Consider the following 5,422-nt stretch of genomic DNA (forward strand, 5'->3'; position numbering starts at 1 on the left):
TGTGGATCAATGTCACACACTCAACCCAGTCCGAAGATCTGGGCCCAAATCCATCGTTTTTTTGCACTCCACACCACCCCGGGTTAGACAATGGCGATATGCAAATCAGCTCTGACCCTGTGCCCCATGGGAACAGTCCAGTCCGAACTACAAAAGCCATGTCCTTCCCAGAACGGAATCAAGCATCCGAGGATCCTTGGACTGGGGTGAATGTGTGACATTGATCCACATTCTGTCCATCACCTGTTTTGTTTGCAAATTCCAAAATTTTCTATGGCAGGGTGTTGCACTACCAGTGTTTGGCCAAGTGTGGTTCTGGAATTACACCATGTTGAGCTGGTGTACAGTTATAACTGTTTTGGGGCTTTTTGGTTGTGGCAACAATGGGAGTGCAGTTTGCGAATTGCAATGGGCTTATTGTCTAGCCCTTTTTTAATCCCTCCTTACTGCTCCCAGAACTCCTTCCATTCATTTGTAAATCCTAATTTTCCAGCTACTCTCCCAGCCCCTTGCACATTTACTACTAAAATGTATAATTATGTGCTGTGGAGCTCTACACACTCGAGGCAGCAATCTCTGCATGTAATAGGTAGGTCAGAGAGAGGCGTAGACCTCCACGTAGGTTAGTTAATAGCATTTTGTAGCATGTTAGTAGTGCAATTGTAGTACTACTAAAATACTACAAAATGCAGTTTATGAATAAACCTCTAACGCTTTATCATATTTTTTTATGATATTTGTTGCCTGATTAACATTTTTTGATAGCTTGGCTTGTGCTTTGGTTCTTTGAGAAAAACCAGACCCCCTGCCTGGCTCTCCCCTAGTTTGTCCTTCCCCAGCCCCTCCCAACCACTCCATGAGTGTAGTGTCTCCTACACCCTTGCTTTTATGGTTGTTTTGTAATTGGGACCAGAAAGGGCTCTACCGAGTTACTTAAGGATATTTTTTGGGATGTTCCATTGGTCTTAAACCAGCAAATGTATATTGTAGTGTCCAGCATACGTGACACGGATTTTTGTTTTGTTTTTGTTTCCACATCATAGTTGGTGAAACTATGGCTTAGTCCAGGGTGACATCACCCTGCAGAATAAAGGCTTTAGCTCATGTTTACTGTGCAACTGGGCACTCCTTGAGCCATAACCACAAGTATGGTGCCCGTGCCATCGTTGCTGCACTGCGAGATCCAGTGCTGCATTCCCAACAGCACATATACACAGGGCACAGGGGAGGCCAGCACAGCTCACAGGTGGCGAGGCAGTCGCGTGGGGGGCAGGGGGCGGGGGGGTATACTCTTTAAAAAATAAATAAATAAATAGAAATTACCTTGTCGCCACCTCCGGGTCCCACATCGTCTCTCCTGCTCACCTGTGTCCGACTCCAGGTCAGAACAGGAAGCAAGCAGTCAGGCTCCCACCTCTAAGACAATCACAATACTCCAATGGAGCATTGTGATTGGTCTGAGTGTCATTACACAGCGCTCAGCCAGGGCTGTACGGGTGGGCATGTTACAGGGAAGTGCGCATGACTAGTTTTGGCGGCCCGAGAGGGCCAACCAAACAGTCATTGTGCACGGGAGTGTTCTACCACCCCTCCCCTGCAGCTCTGCCCTGCCCCCTCATGCACTGCCACAGCAGGAGGACAACATAAAATGATAATAACATTCTGTTATTATAATTTTATTTTTTCCTTTCTTTGCTGCTCCTGGCAGTGGGGTGATGCTCCTCCACCTTAGTGGCGTAGCCGCCACTGCATATATGTGTGGTGGTAGCTGGCAGGTGAGGCTCCCTTTTTTCATTCCATAAATGCCTCCTGCCCTCCCTTTATAGTCAGGGCAAATTCTACATCTGTCCTAACTTGTCTACTAAACAGGAGGAGCAATGTGAGGGAGGGGCTTTAATGACATAAATCAAGGGGATGGGATGTCTATCAAAGCAGGCCTGCCTCAATTTGTCATGAAATGTGGCGAGGGAGTAGGACTCTGAGTAATGCAATTACCAGGTAAGTAACTGAGACATTAACGCTTTGTGCTTCTTTTTGAGTCAAAACTGTGACTGACCAAAACACAGAACTCTCCCAGAACTGCATTAATCACCAGAGTTATTTTACCACTATTGTAATCTGTTCAAAATTGCTAGGCACACAAAGACCTTTGTCGAGGTGTCTGAACCCTATTATATATGTTACAATGCAGCCTCTTTGTGACCAATTAAATCAACTTTCTGCAATGTGGCACACGCCACAGGGCCTTTCTAAAGGCTTTTAGGGTCATGGTAGTCTTTGGCGATATCAACTGTAGGCCAATGACGCTGCCATCTTCATGGTTTCAGGAATTGCAGGCTGCATCAATGCATAAGGCCAGTCCTCATTCACAGGCATAGATCCAACCCTTTCCCATGTATTCACAGGGTAGGGTCGGATGCGAGCATGGTAAGTGAGATTTGGCACCTTGTCCTTGGCACGGGTACGTTTTATTGCTAAACGTGTATGAGGTATACTAAGGTGCTGAGATGCTTGTCCATGCTGATCTCCCCCAGTGTGACACCTCAGGCCATGGTTGTAGGTCTCTGGCCCCTTTAGAAATAGAGCTGCTGTATTTGCTCCCCAGAAAAGTTGATCCACAAATTGTGCAGGACTTTTGCTTCCTGGTGAAATTGATCCAAATATACTCAACTTTCAATGTAGTCAACACTTAGGGAGTAATATGTGCATTTAGTGTCCTGATTTGTAGAATACCAGAACAATATCAAAAATCATTAAATGTTATGAGTATACATGCCCAGAGTATGGCACACATACTTGGTGATTATTAAGGTGCAATGGTTCTGAAATGTCTTAACCTAACATTGGACATGTTTTGATTTTAAAGACACTTGAATGCTGTAGCATGCTCGATGTTTGTCGTTGCGTAATTCTGGTGGTCTGGCTCTGTCATTTGGCATTAAAGCAGACATTAAAATGAGTCCCTGTCAGGTCCTCTATTCATGCTCTTAACATAAATGTCAAACTATAAACCATGTTTTTTCACAATATGCATTAGTTATTTTAAAATGGCCCTGATGAAGTGGCTAGTGTTGTGAAACATGTGCTAGTCTGTTTTATTTTTGCTAACTTCATAAAAACAATTCTTTTGAGATTCTACAATTACTTTTAGCAGAAGTTATTGCTTCACCAAATAAACCTCAAACCCAGTCTTTTTTCTCGTACTTTATGCGGGCTTTGAGGGATTGATCCTGCAATACTTTGAGCCTTTTGTGTCATACCTGTTAAAGAGCCCGTGTCGCTTAACTTCTCAATAATACATTTATGCCAAAAACAGTCCTGGATTTCAGAACAATGAATGTAAAAAACGTTCAGTTAATGCATGTCTGATGAGTTTTAAGATATACTGATGGAAGAGATGTGGTGCGAAAAAGGGCATTATTTCGAAGATAAAGTGCACATAACTGAAGGGCCACTACTCCTTCCACAGGCCTCAATAATAGTTCATTCACAGTCTCACACTTTCAGTATTGAAACATTTTCGATATTAAACATTTACAACAAAATCATTGTTGTTACTAATTTATCCTAATGAATGAGGGCTATTGTTATTTTCTCATGTGCCACTGTGCACAGGAAAGCTCGGTAAAATGTACATTTGTAGAGATAAACTGCATACCGTTTTTTTTTTATCTATGCGAGATTAGAGTGAATTTCACCATTCAATGTGGCAACATTTATCTTGCTATGCAGAAAAAAAAAATCACATGCACAAAGGTAAACCGTGATTCTTTGCAAACTTTGCCAAGGGTAAATATTTGGGAACTTTCACGCATGAAAATGTATTCTGCACACCCCCATGAGTCGCTTAAAAGCAAGAAAAAACATCGCTCTGGCAATAAAACACACCGTATGGGTGGAAAATAGACAAATACGCAGAAAAAGCTTTATTTGTATTTCTCCTCATTTGTTCCGCGCAGCAAATACCCGAAAGCAAATCTGTTCACAAGGTGTACAGAGAGGATGTGGGGAGTAAGAAGTTAGGGGGAGGGAATAGCGAGGACACATTTAATTAAAGAGGTAAAGACATAGCTCAAACTTCAGGATTACGTTTGGCATTAGGAGATTGTTAAAAAGATTTTTCTCCAAGCGGCTGGGAAGATCCTTTGAGACATAGCTGCAGTGGTGTGGGGGTGAACATTCCACAGATCCTTCCCAGCACAGGCAAAGTTGTACTCCCTATAAAGCTGAAGGGTCTGTGCAGAGAGATGCAATCCAGTCTCCTGCAGGCTAATTGGCAAGCCCCCGCTACAATCCTAACAAACAGAGACCATATGTGCTACCTCTCTTGTCAGTGAGCTCTGAAGTAACATGCAGGACCCTCAGAGAATAAAATGGATGCTCAAGACCAACAGCCACATGTTCAAACGCAACAGTAAAACATTTAAAAATGGTTGTTGTTGAGAACGCAGTGTCTTCTTTTCCTGTATCCGGCATTGTTATTCTGATCGTCTTGTAGGTTTTTTAATGTGTAGTGCCAAACACGTTTGGGGCTGGGGGGATGCACATGGCAGATAGTGGCATGGGCATGCACTGGAGTGGTTGATGTGCTTGCCGCTGCTGGGGTAATTTCTATTATTGCTCTGCAAACTGGCCAAGTGCACCATTTCTGTACTTGATTCTTAGGGTAGTGAGGTCAAGCAGTCAAAGGCAGGGACTCAAAACATAACAGTCAACAGACTCAATAACTCATTGTCCAATCCAGAGTTTGTCTTTTTAGCTAAGAAAGGTAATTTAATATCACACTAATATGAATTACTACACAATCAGACAGGTTTCATAGTCAAGGTTCAATGATCTCACCACTGGCTTATGGTGAAATGCTGCACTCTCTCCAGTGCCTTCCTCCCAACTCTATGGTGTCCCCTTTCCGGTGGTCGAGGGTGGGGGGTCATCTCAGATAAATCAAGTTTCGGTCAAATTAGGTACAGGTGCACGTTTTACAAAGTGATTATCCCTGGACAACTGATGGATACGTTAATTTGGTTCTTTAAACCAAAAGAATCTTATTAGCAAGGATAAATCCTAATTGCAGGGTAGCTTGGTTCGCATTTACAGCCTCTAGCAGCTAGATTCATCAAAGACCCGTTTTGCAAGTCTTGAATAGCGATTCATAAGGAATTGCTATTACAGACTCGCAAAACGGGATTCATGTAGGAATCGCAAAATAAATTGCGATTCCTACACATTCCTTATTTGCGATTAGCAAATTGCTAATCGCAAATAAGGACTAACTCCCCATTCATTCCTATGGGCCTGAGGGCCCATAGGAATGAATGGGGAGTATTCCTTATTTGCGATTAGCAATTTGCTAATCGCAAATAAGATAGAGATTTCAAGGGTGCCAGGTGTGTCCAAATGACACCCTGTAGTACCCCTGAAA

Source organism: Lissotriton vulgaris, chromosome 7 (assembly GCF_964263255.1).
Source record: "Lissotriton vulgaris chromosome 7, aLisVul1.2, whole genome shotgun sequence".
In the NCBI taxonomy this organism is placed as follows: domain Eukaryota; kingdom Metazoa; phylum Chordata; class Amphibia; order Caudata; family Salamandridae; genus Lissotriton; species Lissotriton vulgaris.